Source organism: Rhincodon typus, chromosome 21 (genome assembly GCF_021869965.1).
Source record: "Rhincodon typus isolate 14 chromosome 21, sRhiTyp1.1, whole genome shotgun sequence".
Lineage (NCBI taxonomy): Eukaryota > Metazoa > Chordata > Chondrichthyes > Orectolobiformes > Rhincodontidae > Rhincodon > Rhincodon typus.
The window spans coordinates 4,739,552-4,752,321 of NC_063352.1; the positions used below are offsets into that span (position 1 = coordinate 4,739,552).

A 12,770-nucleotide genomic window follows, 5' to 3' on the forward strand; every position below is an offset into this window, starting at 1 on the left:
GACCCTTCCTCAGAACCGTTCTGAGGAAGGGTCACCGGACCCGAAACGTTAACTCTGTTTTTCCCTTCACAGATGCTGCCAGACCTGCTGAGCTTTTCCAGCAACTTTGTTTTGGGTCCTGATTTACAGCATCCGCAGTTCTTTTGGGTTTTTTTAAGTAGCAGTTGAAATTTAACACAGACATATGAAGGAAGAATGAAGAGAGGAAACAGGAAGCAAAGGGTACAATACTAAATGCAGTGCAAGAGCAGAGGGGCCTAGGGTAATATGTATACAAGCCATTAGTTAATTATCTAAAGAAAAAAATGGTAGGGCTGCAGGGAAACTGCAGGACGTATTAAGAGTAAGTCAATTGCTCTTATTGAGAACCAGTTTAGATGTGGTATTGTGAATGGCCTTCACTATCGTAAACATTAAATGATTTTTGGCCCAAACATGCGCAGAAGAATTGAGGTGAGAGTGACTGTCCTTGGCATCAAGGTAGCATTGAATAAATGTAACATCAAGGAGCTCTAGAAATATTGAGAATTATGGAAAATCTTCTATTCATCCAGGACAAAGCAGTTCAACCTGATGTTCACCCCATTCACCACCTTTAACGTTCACGTCCTCCAACATCTGCAGACTGTGGAAGGAATGTATAGCATCTACAATATGTATGGCAGCAATTTGCTATGGCTGCTTTGATAGCACCTTTCAAACCTTACTTGGAAGAGCAAGAGCATGTGGGATGCCACCATTTGCATGTTTCCTCCAAACCACATAAGATCCTGACTTTCCATAGTGCTCTTTCTTCAGCGTGGCTGAGACAAAATCTTGAAGCTCCCTCCTGAATATCACTGAGAATGTACCTACGTCATAGAGTCATAGAGCTGTACAGCATGGAAACAGACCCTTCGGACCAACTTGTCCATGCTGACCAGATATCCAATTGCCAGCATTTGGCCCATATCCCTCTGATCCCTTCCTGTTCATGTACCCATCCAGATGCCTTTTAAATGTTGTAATTGCACCAGCCTCCACCGCTTCCTCTGGCAGCTCATGCCATACACGCACCACCCTCTGTGTGAAAAAGTTGCCCGTTAGGTCCCTTTTAGATCTTTCTCCTCTCACCTTAATCTTATGGGCTTTATTTTTGAACTCTGCACTCTGGGGAAAAGACCTTGGCTATTTGTTGTATCTGTGCCCTTCATAATTTTATAGACTTCTATAAGATTACCCCTCAACCTCTGATGCTCTAGAGAAAATAGACCCAGCCTATTCAGCCTTTCCCAATAGCTCACACCCTCCAAACATCCTTATAAATCTTTTCTGAATCCTTTCAAGATTCACAGCATCCTCCCTTTAGCAGGGAGACCCTAACTGAACGCAGTATTCCAAAAGTGGCCTCAGCAATGTCCTGTACAGCCACGGCATGATCTCCCAACTCCTGTACTCAATGCACTGACCAATAAAGGCAAGCGTACCAAACACCACCTTCACTGCCCTGTCTACCTGCAACTCCACTTTCAAGGAACTATGAATCTGCATTCAATGGTCTCTTTCTTCAGCAACACTACCCAGGACCTTACCATTACTTGTAATTACCGTTGAGTTGCCTTTCTAAAATGCATCATCTTACATTTATCTAAATTAAACTCCATCTGCCACTCCTCGGCCCATAGGCCCATCTGATCAAAGACCCATTGTGCTTTGAGATAACCTCCTTGGCAGTCCACTACGGCACCAATTTTGGTGTCATCTGCAAAGTTCCTATCCATACATCCAACATTCACATCCAAATCATTTATGTAAATGACAAAAAGCAGTGGACCCAGCACCAATGCTTCTGGCACACCACTGGTCATAGGCCTCCATTCTGAAAAGCAACCCTCCAGCACCACCCTCTGCCTCTCACCTTCAAGCCAGTTCAGTATTCAAACGGAAATAGCAAGAACTGCAGATGCTGGAGTCAGAGTCAATACAGTGTGGAGCTGTAGGAACACAGCATGTCAGGCAGCATCAGAGGAGCAGGAGAGGCGATGTTTCAGGCCTGTTAGTGAGACATGATTTCCCACACACAAAGCCATGTTGACTATCCCTCATCAGTCCTTGCCTTTCCAAATACATGTAAATCCTGTCCCTTAGGATTCCTTCCAACAACTTGCCCACCACTGATATCAGGTTTGCTGGTCTATAGTTCCCTGGCTTTTCCTTACCACCTTTCTTACATAGTGGCACCACATTAGCCAATGTCCAGTCTTCCAGCTATTGGAACTGTGGCTATTGATGATGCAAATATCTCAGCAAGGGCCCATGCAATCACTTCCCTAGCTTCCCACAAAGTTCTAGGGTACATGAAAGAAAATAAAGAAAGTAGACAGATTTGCATTTATATAGCACTTTCCAAGGCCACCACATTTCACAAAGCATTTTGCAGTCACTTAAGTATTTTTTGAAGGAAAGACACTGATGTAATGTAGGAAACTGGTAGACCATGTTGTGCTGTCACAAACAACAGTGTAGTGATGAGTAGATAATCTTTGTGATGTTGATTGTAGGATGAATGTTATGACCCTGCTGTTCTTCCAAATTGTACCGTGGCATCATTTACACCCATCCAGACAGGCAGATGGATTTGAATGTCTCATTGTCAAGTCTGCACCTCTGAGGGTGCAGCACTCCTGCAGAATAGCACTTTTGTGTCAGGGTAAATTTTTGTGCTCAAGTTCTGGTGTGGACTGGCACATAGATTGCAACATTTCAAGAAGGCAGCTCACTACCACCTTCTCAAGGGCATTCAGGACTGAGCAGTAAATGTATTCATCCTGTGAAGAAATAAAATAAAAGACTGGCTAATATCAATGCCCATTCGACTGAAGAATTTTGTAAGTTTGAGACTGACAAGATGGATTGTTCTGAATTTGCAAGGATCTCCGTCAGTAAATCAAGCTGATATTCTCAGAAATTATGAGGCACTCCTCTCACCAGCACTATTGTTTCGGGAATGGTTTGTATTTTTCTTCATGTCCATGCTTTTATCCATTGCATTAACAAAAACTGTCTACACACAGCTCAGTAATAAAAACTGACGAGGATGATGGTGATGCTGAAAACTTACAGGAAATCTGATTTTGAACACTGTCTAATTTACCTGCCTAGAAGATTTATAGTCAGTCCTTTCCATTTAAAGCAAGTCCCATTCTTGAGATGAAACCTGTACAATATATAGCACTGCCTTATTGCTGTGAAAATTATTGAGTAATGAATGGTAGGGATTTGAGCACATCAGTGGATTATAAAAATTCCTTTGAACACTGGAATCTCTTGATTTTGAAATTGAATACAATTGGCTTGCTTTACTGAATATTTTGACTTTTCATGCATAATCCATAACACTCCTTGGCTGACTACATGTCCTTCATTCCTTTTCTATCCTCTCCATCTCTAACCTCCTGCATGAAACATCAAACACAAGAGTAAATCAGAAACATTAGCTTCTACCTGTACACTGTAGCCTCTGGTCAGAATTTGTGATGACGTGCCATCCTTGTTTCTCCCATTAGCCTGGCAGCTTTTCCCATTCACATCCCACTTGGCTTGTTTCTAGTTGTACCTGTCTATCTGTAATGTGGTTTGATTTCCTAACAATGATGTCTTGTCTGGAAAGTGCCCTTACATTCTAACTTCTTTATAATCCGTTTTTTTTTTTACAATTCTAACGAAGGAAGCATGCCTTAATCATTAAACGTTTTCTTTTTTTCTTATGTTACTGGCAGACTAGCTGATTCCTTCCAACATTTTCTAATTTATTTGAGTCCAAACAGCTGGTGTCTGAAGCAGTGACTCTCGGCAGGTTGCCTAGAGCACACTCTAGTTGTTTAGGGAATTGTACTGGAATGAAGGTAAAGTAATTTAAAATGGGGAAATTACAAGGGCATGAAGTATTTTAATCAGGAGTAAAATATTTCATGATTTTCGGAAGCCCATGAGGAAAGTGAGACTTTCAAAGAAAGATGTAGATCTGTCATTTATATGATATATTTCATACATCCTCAGAGGTACCCAAGGTATTTCATAGCCATTGGATTATTTTGAGGTGCAGTACTTATTTTTGTGGTTGCCAATTTGTACCCAGTCATAAGTTAATAAATGATCAATTAATTGCTTTTGGCAGCATTGATTGAGGGGTAAATGTTGTTATAATGACCACAAGAGCCTTCTCATTGCATATTGCTACCCTGAGACCTGGAGTATGTGAGACTTCAAGCCAGAAACTTCCCACTGAACATAGAGAGGTTGACTGCTACTTAACCTTACGTCAGTACTGCAAGTGCTCGTATACATGATACCTTCAATAACGAAACAGCTTCTGATGTGTTCAAGTCTTCTGGTATTGATGCAACAACTGTCTATACTTCACTTTGTATGTTCAGAATTATAGGAAATTTGATTCTTGCTTTAAAAAATTATATAATTAATTGTTCTATTGTCCTTATAAAAGATGCACAACCTCCTTTTACTCACTAAGCCAAAACCACCAAATAGCTCTGAAAAGTTCTGTAACATTTGCATTCTTCCTGTCATTTCATGTGACAGTCCTGTTTTAATACTCAGTGGGTGATCTCGTTATGGTTTGGAGGGAGGGACAGCCTATCACATTGACTCTTCTGTATCTTTGCAGATGAAAACTAGGTGACTGAAATTCCAGGAATGATACCCTGTAAAGTCACACACTGTTTCCTTTGGGTTTTATCTTTATGTAGAGCAAACAGAGCTGAATTCAGTGATGGTGTTTAAAAGAACAGTGCCTCTTCTTTGAGGAGTATGACAGGCTCCATTTCCGAATCACTCCGCTCTGAAAACTATGATCAGACTTCTAGAAAAGCTTTTACTGTATTCAATATTCTACAACTTCTTAAGGCCAATACACTGGCATCTCCTTCATTTTCTGTTTGTTTCCACAAATTCATTGGCTTTCTGTTGACAAGGCAGATTATGCTCAGAGGAGGAGGGGGTTGCATCCAGTTCTGAAGAAGGGTCTAGACCCGAAACGTCAGCTTTCCTGCTCCTCTGATGCTGCTTGGCCTGCTGTGTTCATCCAGCTCTACACCTTGTTATCTCAGATTCTCCAGCATCGTCAGCTCCTACTACCCTTGTGGATGATATTGGTTTGAGGATCCAATTCCTGAGCGTATGGCGAGTTCTGATACCCGGGGGTTTGTGTACCTGACCCCAGGGAACACTGTCTGGTCCCCAGCACCCGCGCTGTTTGGATTGTGAGGGAGAAGCACCAACTTTCTCTTCACCCCGGCCCTACCCTCCATACAGCTGTTAGCTGTTCTGAGGACTGAGAAAACCACACCCAAGCACAGTTAAGATGCAGAGCTGTTTAAATCAGAGACTTCAGCCTTATGAGTGTGTTGGCTTCATGCCCCTGATCTGATCGCCATTGAGATTTTTCAGAATCTAGCAACTCACAGCCCCAGGCCACCTCTTCTCAGGAATAAGATTCAGCACAATGTCAAACATTCTTCAGCAATGATGCTAACTTGAATTATTGCTTTTTGTTTCTTTATTCATTCATGGAATGCAGGTGTCGCTGGCAAAGCCAGCATTTTATTGCGGATCCCTAATTAACGCTGAAAACTGAGAGGCTTGCTAGGGTCATTTCAGAGGTCATTTAAGAGTCAACCACTTTTCTGTGCCTCTGGAGTCATATGGACTTTGAAAGGATGGGGAATTTCCTTCCCTAAAGGACATTAGTGAACCAAATTGGTTTTTACAACGGTCGACGGTGGTTTCATTGTCACCAAGAGACTGAGACTTTATATGACAGATTTTATGTTCCTTTAAGGCAAAAATACTCAACAGAAAAAGTAAGAGAAGTGTGGGTCACAGGGGACATTAAAGATGGTGTTCAATCAAAGGAAGAGACGTATAAAGTTGCCCAAAAATGTTGTATGCCTGAGGATTGGGAGGATTATAGAATTCAGCAATGGAGGATAAAGAAAGGGAAAGTAGAATCTGAATGTAAAATAGGAAGAAACGAAGGATTGTGAAAGGTTCTGTGTTTTTTTTAAAGTGAAAAAGAATACCAAAGATAAACGTAGGTCCATTTTATATTAAGTTTATAACGGGAAAAAGAGAAATGACAGAAAAGCTCAATTAACGATTTGTGTCTGTCTTCACAGAGGAAGACACAAGAAGTCTCTTTGAAATAATCAAGATCCAAGAGTCTTGTGAGAATATAGAACTGAAAGAAATTAGTATTAATATAAAAGTAGTACTGGAGAAAATAATGGGACTGAAAAATGCTAAATCCCCAGGATTAATGACTTCCACCCTGGAGTGTTTAAGGAGATGGCTACAGGAATTGTGGATCCATTGGCAATCATATTCGAAATTCTGTTGGTTCTGAGACATTGCCTGCAGATTTGGAGATTGTAAATGTATTCCCACTGTTTTAAAAAGCATGGAGAGAAATAAAGGGAAAACCACAGATCTGTTAGTTTGACATCAGTAGTAAGGAAAATGCTAGAACCTATTTTAAAAGACGTGATTCTGGATATTCAGAAGATAATTGTCTTTTGAGCAGAATCCGTGTGAATTCATGAAGGGGAAATCGTGTATGACAAACTTGGTAGAGTATTTTGAGGATTCTACTGACAGAGTCAATAGCAGAAACCAGTGGATGTGGTGTGTTTGGATTTTCAGAAGGCTTTTGATATAGAAGAGGTTAGTAAACAGAATTCAAGTGCATGGTTTTGCAGTAAAATGCACCTGCATAGATTGAGGAGTGACTAGCAGGCATAAAGCAAAGAACAGGATAAATGGGTCAGTCTCAGGTTGGTGGATCTAGGAGTTTGGGGCTGTCTATAAAGAGAGATTAAGGAGACTAATCCTTTATTCTCTGGAGTTTAGAAGAATGAGGGTGATCTCATGGAAAGTTTCACCATTCTTAAAAGAACAGTAAATGGAGAAAGAATAATCCTCCAGCTGGAATCTATAAGACCATAAGAAATGGGAACAGCCCATCCAGCCATTTGAGCTGCTCTGCCATTCAATAGGATCCTGACTGAACTGAACTTAAATTCCACCAGCTTCTATGGTGGGATTTGAACCTATGTTGCCAGAGTATTAACCTCAGCCTCTGGATTACTAGTCCGTTGACATTACCCACTACTGACTGTTCTATCCCCATCTGACTGTTTGTCAGTCTCTATCTCTGTCTTCTTACCTCTTGAACCAAGCTTTTGGACATCTGACCTACTGTCTGTTGTTGGCTCAGAGTCACATTTAGTTTGATAGTCATTCCAGCAAAGTGCTTTGAGATCATTCATTGCATTAAAAATGCCATGCAAATGCAAGATGTTATTATTGGCATAATCATATTGGTCTTCTTTATTGTGATTTTATTGAAATGTGCCACAATCTGAGGAATTTTCTGATGACCTGTGTTCCATTAGTTGGTCTAAATTGGCCAAGAACTGAACTGTAAGTTTACTTTGATTTTGAAATCTGAGAAAAGATCCATCCATCTATTAAAATTATAGCTTGTCTATAAACCTGACAATGCAATGGAATGCATGCAGTATGGAAACTGTTTGAAAACAAGTCCTGCTGCACAGCATTGCTAGTCATGAAATGAGGTGATATCGAGAGAAAAATGCTGATTACAATTTAACATTTGCAGTTGCATGCATTCAATGGCAATGTAAAATATTCTATTCTTATATTTTCATCAAATCTATTGCAATTAGTTGCACCAAATGGCTAGAAATGTGTTCATAATCCAGTTTCAGTAGTTGGTTGACCATTCCATGTGGCCTGGATACACTACACTCAGCAACTGGATTTAGAGCTGGGAATTTAGGTAACATGTAGTTTGAAGGGTTTTTATTTAAAATTGATGGTTGCATAATTAAATCCATGTCCCAGGTGAGGGCAGGTAATGGATCAATGTCATTCGTTTATTCTGCATATCAAAAACACAGATTGTATATAATTTAGATTCATATTTGCCTTTGTTATACTTACTGAGAAAACATAATTGAGAAAATTATTGCAATTTATCACTGGAATAGACTCGTATTAAAATTTACTCCTCTGCCTTTTCTGCTAAATCATATTTTTCCAAAGAGGTGACAAGTGAATCAGGTAACTTCGTAATATGTTCACAGTGAGCCATGATTGATGAAATATGCAAAGGCACAAAATGTTAATGATGAAATACTTGAAGCTCGTCTCAACAGAAGAGAGATGGAGAAACAAGGCGCAGTGCTTATGGCCAACACAGCCGAATTGCTCAACCACCTGGGGTTTTTAAAGAGGATGTAGAAGAAGCTGAAATTCAAGGAGCACACAGAACTCACAGGGTGGTAGACTAAAGGAGATTACCAAGATAGTGTGGGCTGAGGCCACGTAGTGACCTGAAAACCAGGACAAGCATTTTAAAATGGAAAGTTAGATCTGGATCCAGTTCAAGGAATGGTTGCACAGCCCCAGGTATAAGTAAGCGTATGGAGTGTGGAGTTTTGGATAAGCAAAGGTTCATGAAGGATGGAAAATGGGAGGGCACCCAGGGCAGTATTAGGATTGTCAAGTGTCAGGATATTATACAGACTGCTGCATGGTTTCCCAGCAGCTGGGGAGCATGGCAGTGAAACAGATTGGTGAACTGCCAGCTCCCCAAAGGAAGTGGCTGTTTTTTGAGCCAGAAGGAGTCGAAATTCTCTTCACAGTCCTCTAGTTCATAAGCTTATTTTTCCCCAGTTTGCATATTAGGATACAACTTCCTGAGGCTTGTTTTCCTCTCCTCACACCGACCATGCTGTGAGTTTGGCTGGTTACTGGGCTGGAAAACGGAATTGCACAAAGTTAAATGAGTTCCTGCTGTTGAGACTGGCAGGATTCCCCCATCCCCAGCCTTGTTGAGAATATTGGACATTTGTGACCAAACCTGCCCCTTCCTATGAGTAAGCAGTCATTGTTGTGGCATTATGTTCAGAACATAATAAGTATGGTGACAAGCTTGCTACTGTCAGTTAAAGTTCTTAAAAGTTTGATAAAGCTGAGTTAAGCAGAGAGAAACAAAGCGACTGTTATTTTATAGGAAATGATCTGGAAAACTGGCATGTTCTCATGCGTGTTACATTGCTCATCAGTTGGAGGCGTCTTACATCTGATTAAAAAATAATGAAAGACCAGCTCCCCAAAGTAGGCTCACACCATTTCTCACAAACTGAATTCTACTGAGACCCACTGCCTTAAACCAATTACATTTCAGATGTCAGAGCAACATGTAGATCATGTCAGTTGCATATCATAGAACTAGTCTCTTGTGATATACAAACATGGCTTCGGAAAACTCTGAAACAGTTTTAATTGGGTTTCTCCAGTGAGTCATTTTTTTTTAACATCGGTACCTACAAAGTGTCAGTGTTCTGAATTGAAACAATTAAAAAAGCCAAGGATCTTTTCTGTTGTTGACTCACATCCACTTCAAATCATTGAGTCGCCATGAGCTGGATTATTAGAATGTTGTTATTTTTCAACTAGCAAATAATCCATTGTTTTTATCTCCACAGTGATGTACAGCCAACTGGGGAACCTGCAAGTAAGGCACAGTCAAAGGTCGTCTCTAAGTTTTCTAGATTGAGCAGGACTCACCCCAGGGAGACACGAAATCCTGAGCCTCAGAGTGGTGACCTTTGACCTGTGAACTGAGAAAAGATTCCAGCGTACACCCCTTTGTGCGCAACATCAGATAACCTTTCAATACACAGCTGAGTTAAGCCGAGGAAGATAGAGTGACAGTGTTACATCGTGGGAAATGATTTTGAAAGCTGTCAGGTTCTCATGGGTCTTGTACATTGTTAGTAATTTGGAATGCATTATTCGCTTCATAGAAATATAAGTATAGGATAAGACTCCCTTTCACTTGCACAGTTTGAAATGTTTACAGTCTGTATTGATTATTTATTGTGGTAGCACAATTGGAACATTTATTTGTTACATTTTTGCCTTAATTCCTAATGCCCTTGCCCAAGCACCAAAAACATGTCAGCTTCTTTGTGTTCACTTGTTGAGCATATTAATGACCACTCCTGTGTCTATAGACTGCATCTGAGGGGATTAAAAATTTCTGCACCAATTTACAAAAGCACTGTTACTGAATTTCACACCGTTTGGATGGCAGATAAATATCAACCAGAAAAAACTTCAAGCCAGATGTAATTTATTGACATTGAGAGTTGCTAAGTGCTGTTTCTTCTTTCACCACTTTTTTTTTGAAAAAATGGATTGAGTATGAGTTTTATTTTGTTAACAGACTCTTCAATACGAACTGGAAGCCATTTAATCAGAACCCAGTTTTTTTTAAAATATAAAATGTGCATAGTTTCCAACTCTGAAATTCATTATAATCACCTGGTTCTAGTCTCACAATTTAAATGCCAAATTTTGTTCTTTAGGCAGTTCTGATCAGTCATTGCACATTTATATCGTTATAGGCTGTGAAATGACGGCAGCTGCATTAATAAAGGTCTTGTCCACTCACATTAATTCTTCTGAGAGTGTGGTAAGGTTCACAGTAATAAAATGCTTCTCATGCACGAATAATGACTAATTCAAAGACACAGATATTAACAATAGCATCTTAACTTTGTTCTAAGATTTTTACAAAATAACAACTGAAACGTCAATTCTCAGTAAGGAAGGGGAATCAATACAGAATTGTCACTGTTGCACAAAGCTACAACTGGCACTCCGTACTCAACTCGCCATTCCTAGTGAGTGAAGGTGTAATTGAGACACCACAGTTGGAACACTTTACTATCTGCCAATGTAGAGAATGTTTCTTTTAATCATAGAAGATCAATAAACAGTATTGTTTTCCAAATGAGACACAGCAGTCTTAAAATTAATGTGGAAACAAACATGTCCAAAACAACTTAAAAATTTAATTCTGCTTGTATCATTTTCTGGAAACAATATTGTTGGTTTGGAATATTTTAGATCCATCTTTATGCTTTCAGTTTTACATTTTTTATTAAATTTTATAAAATTCACTGTAATTCCTCCACTTAACAAGCAAATGCTAAAGTCTAAGGTGATTTTCCTCAATGTTAGGCTTACAAATTCTACCGAAAATGCATATTGGCTACAATTACTTACTCTCAAAGTTTATGCTGTAAATGTGAATTGTGTGAATTGCAATGCGAGAAAATTCTTTTTCTCTTGAACGCCTTATTAGCTGTTACATTAACAAGTTTAGTCTTTCTGCTTCAGAACTTTCTGACCAAACAAGACCCAGTCATAATTCACCTTGGATAACATCCTTGCCAGAATTGGAACATCAGACCACAATAATCTTTTGTCCCTCTATTTCTTCTCTTCCATCAACTGTCAAATTCTTAAAGTTTCCCAAAAGCAAACCAAGTGTAATAACCTCATCGTTGACACTGTAGCTGGCCTTTCTCATCTCCATTCAACCCTGTTATCAGTCTTCAGCATTCTTGCAGCCCACTTCAGCCGTAGCATTCCACTAATCCATTTAGCTGCCCATCTCAGTTGTTTTCACCAAAAGCTCTCAATCATCCTCCATCACATTTTACGTTCATCATCCAACAGGTTTGTGAACACATTTATCTGTTCAATTGTATACAGTTCTTGGTGAAAATAAATTGAAGTGCAGTGACAGAGAACTGGAGAGAGCTAACAGTAGTGGTGCTGACATTTCATATACACTGTTTTGGTGATTAATTACTTAGGAAGAAGTTAAAGTCATCTGCTCCTTTGTTAGCATCTATTCAGTTGTACATAAACCAGATTAGACGTGATATTAAATAAATTAATCTCTATCGTGTCAACCTGTGGGGAATGTAACATTCAAAATTGTATTTAGCACTGCTGTTAGATTTTAATTTTTTATTAGAAATTCATTGAGAAAAGTGTTTCATTACAACTGCTTCTGACAAGGCCATTTACAAGATAAATGCTACATGGACCAAAATGTGTGTGGGGATATAATGCAATGTAACTTTAACAGTGGAAGTATATACATACAGGACTGTCAGTTCAGAGATTAAACATTAATTGTGCCAGCAATCAAAGAGACGTCCTGTTAAAAGAGCTTTTTCTTACCTATGGGACCATGAAAACAAACTTTAGAATAATTAATAAATATGCATGATCATGATAAAATGTAAGGTGCTGACATTTTTGTTATATTTTCGATATGTCACTAGGCTTGCAGTACTGGAACGATCAGAGAATCTGATAGATTGGCTTGTGAAATTCTATGTATAGATTTTGCCATGTGAAAATTTAACGTTCACTCTAAAATCATTAAAGGGCAGGGAAAATCTAAAGGGAGGACATTCTGTTCTAAATATTCCCTTTGAGCCATGTATTGGTGAACTATAGAGTAATAAATACATCACTTTTCAAGCAATCATGCAGATACTTAATTTGCTGTGTTTTCTCAACTCTTGTAATTGATTCAGTTACAAGGAAGAAGCCTGTGTATTTCCAGATCTAAACTGTTCATTTCAATGGGAATGATGATCAACCTGGGAGCTGATCCCAAACATACAGTTACAACAATAAATTCCATTGGCTGGATGATGCCATAGATTCAAATGTTGCAAAGTTTTTCAGAACTAGGTTACTGAAAGTTGACTATCTGGTTGGTTAGAAGGTCTGACCCCTATTGGTATATTTTTGTTAGGCCAACTTAAATGATTATTTTGAGCAGAAAAATTCCTCCCATACCGGGACTATATGAA

At 39.2% G+C, this 12,770-nt stretch overlaps 1 protein-coding gene across 1 annotated transcript in view; it reads left to right on the forward strand.

Moving 5' to 3' along the window:
* The window catches only part of snx29 (sorting nexin 29), a 396,186-nt gene extending 383,750 nt beyond the window's left edge, over positions 1-12,436 (forward strand). The window contains exon 18 of the mRNA XM_048609502.1: positions 9,570-12,436. The gene's annotated coding sequence lies outside the window, so the exon portion shown is untranslated. The remainder of the gene's footprint in view (positions 1-9,569) is intronic.
* Positions 12,437-12,770: the final 334 nt, after the last annotated feature.